We start from the raw sequence: 3,381 nt of genomic DNA on the forward strand, positions 1-3,381 counted from the left end.
GTATCTTTGTTTCCACTGCGACTTGCTTGTTTCCATAGCTCCTGACAGCACAGTGTTTCAGGGAGGGGCTCATTTCTTCAGCGAAGGTGGTTAAGAAGCCTGGCTGAGTGTCTCCCGGACAGCCCCCATGACCACCTCTCAGGGATGCTGAAGCTTAGGAATTCTCAGAGACAGTGATTGCGAACATTCAGATACTCAAGGGATTCCAAGACTGGACTAAACTAACCTCAACCAGCTAAGAAATATCCTACGAGACAGGGATGCAGGCTCCGGGTGTTGGATGTTGAAGTGTGTTCCTGAGCCTTTGATCATGGATGTCATTAGAATTATCTAACAACAAGTATTATAGATATAAAACATAAAACAAGTGTAAAGTGCCATTATAAGAGTAGATACATGATTAAGTTTGACTTAGGAGAATACCTGTTTCCCCCTGCCCATCCACATACACGCACACACATTTGGGGCAGATCGTGATTGGGTGAGAGCTGGAGAGAGAGTGACCTAGTCAGATCAATCAGATTCTACCCCAGTACCTTGCTGCTACTGTTGGGAAAGAGGGGCTTTTTTGTGTCCAGAATTTCTAGCTCTAAGAGTAGTGTGTACTTAGAGCAGCATTTCTGCATCCACAAGGGAAAAAATAATCGAGGGATAAATCCAACAAAGAGAAAAGCAAAGTTGAGATATGGAAAACAGAAGAGTGAATCTTAATGACTTACTTTAGCCTGGATAAGATACAAATCTAATAATATCTGAAGATAGCTTACAGCATTCTTTTCATGCACGCACCATATTTATGTTTTCTTTAGTATGAGAATATTTTCTTTCATGAGTTCTGAAAAACACACTGTGATAGTGAGAAAAGATGAACAGAGAGTACTGTGTATACCCATAGAATATATACATTGTGGTTTGGAGTAAGGAATGAGGTTAGATAATTAGATGAACCAGAGTATCTCTGGGAAAGGGAAAAATTTCATTTCTGTCTCTCAAAACATGAACCATGAAGTTCTCATTTCTTTATAGAAGGCATTTGAAAAATACCACCACTCAGTCCTTCTTGTTTTGAGGACATCTGAGGAATCCAGAAATTTGTACAAGAAGTCTGTGAATTTATATATTATTTTATTATTGATAACATGGGTTTACTCTTTGAATTTTATTGTCAAAACAACTTTTTGAGCTTTCTGTGACATGTATTATCATTTCCATTGTACAGAAGAGAACAGTGGGACTAAAGAAGGTCACATGGTTTGCCCAAGGCTATGAAAATAAATAGGGACTGGGCTGGTATTTAAAACTAGGTCTTCTGATCCTAAATTGGGTGTTTATTTCTCAAGACAACTCTTTATTCCATGTTCAGTGGTGCCTCATTTTCTGGGGAAAATTCTTAAATTCACAAGATAGCCTAATCATCTCTTTTAAAAAAAAATAGACTTAATCGAGATCTAATTCACATATCATAGAGTTCACTTATTTAAAATGTATAATTCGTCTTCAGTATACTCATAGATATGTTGCAACCATCAACAAAGTCAATTTTAGAATGTGTTCATCACTTCAAAAGAAGCCCTATATGCTTTATTTATCACCCTCATATTCCCCTGCTCCTGAACAACCAATGGACCAAAGAAGAAATCAAAAGGGAAATAAAAAAATATCTTCAAACAAAAATGGAAACACAAAATACCTAAACATGGGATATAGCAAAAGCAATTCTCATAGGGAAGTTATAATGACAAATGCCTACATTAAGAAAAAAGAAACATAGGCAATAGACAGCCTAAGTTTATACCTGAAAGAACTAGAAAAAGAATAACGAACGAAGCCCTAGAGCTAGCAAAAGGAAGGTGATAATAATATGAGCAGAAATAAATGCAATAGGGAATGGGAAAACAACAGAAAAGGTTATCAAAACTGAGGTTTTTTTGAAAAGATAAACAAAAATCGACATTTTTGCTAAATTTACCAAAAAATAAAAAATAGAAAGAGTACTCAAAATCAGAAGTAAAAGAGGAGACTACAACTCGTATCACAGAAACACAAAGGATCTTAAGAGACTATTGTGAACAACCGTATGCCAACAAATTTAATACCTTGGAAGGAATGGATAAATTTGTAGAAAGATACAACCTATGAATACTAAATCATGAAGAAGAGAAGATCTGAACAGAATGGTAATGAGAGACTGGATCAGTAATCAACAACTTCCCAACAAAGAAAATCCCAGGACTAGATGCCTTCATGAGTGAATTCTACCAAATACTTAAAGAAGAATCAACACCAATTCTTCTCAAACTCTTCTAAAAAAATAAAATGGAAGAGGAGGGAACAGTCCCAAACATATTTTATGAGGCCAGTTTTACCCTGATACCAAAGGACACTACAAGAAAAGAAAACTACAGAAAAATACCCTTCATAAATATAGATGCAAAAATTCTCAACAAAATATTAGCAAACTGAATTCAGCAGAATATTAGAAGGATCATATATCATGAACAAGTGGGAGTTATCCCTGGGATGGAAGGATGGTTCAGCAAACACAGATCAATAAATGTGATACACCACATTAATAGAATGAAAGATAAAATTCATAAGATCATCTCAGTAGATGTAGGAAAAGCATTTGGAAAAAAAAATACATCCTTTTGTGATTAAAAACCCTCAACAAAGTGGATACAGAAGAAACATACTTGAACACAATAAAGGCCTTCCATCTGTGACAAACCCACAGCTAAGATCACAGTCAGTGGTGAAAGACTGAAAGCTTTTCTCTGAAATTGGGAAAAAAACAAGTGTGTCCACTGTCATCACTCCTGTTCAACATAGTCCTGGAAGGTCCTAGCCTGAGCAACTAGGCAAGAAAAAAAATAACAAAAGGCATGCAAATTGCAAAGGAAGAAGTAAAATTGTTGTAGTTGACATGATCATATACATAGAGAAACCTAAAAACTCCACCAAAAAACTGTTAGAATTTTAAAAATTTAGTATTTTCAGGATACAAAATCAACATACAAAAATCAGTTGCATTTTATACACTAACAAAATATCTGAAAATAAATCTCACAACAGTATCAAAAGCAAAATACTTAGGAATAAATTTAACCAAGGAGGTTAAGGATTTATACACTAAAAACTATAAGACATTGATTAAAGAAATTGAGAAAGACACAAATGGAAAGATATCACTTGTTCATGGATTGAAACAGTTATATTGTAAAAATGTCCATAGTGTCCTAAGCCATCTACAGATTCGATGCAGTCCCTATCAAAATTCCAGTGCAGTTTTCACAGAAATAGAAAAAGCAATCCTAAAATTAACATGGAACCACAAAAGACCCCCAATAGCCAAAGCTTTCTCAAGAAAGAACAAAGCCGGAG

Source organism: Neomonachus schauinslandi, chromosome X (genome assembly GCF_002201575.2).
Source record: "Neomonachus schauinslandi chromosome X, ASM220157v2, whole genome shotgun sequence".
In the NCBI taxonomy this organism is placed as follows: Eukaryota; Metazoa; Chordata; class Mammalia; order Carnivora; family Phocidae; genus Neomonachus; species Neomonachus schauinslandi.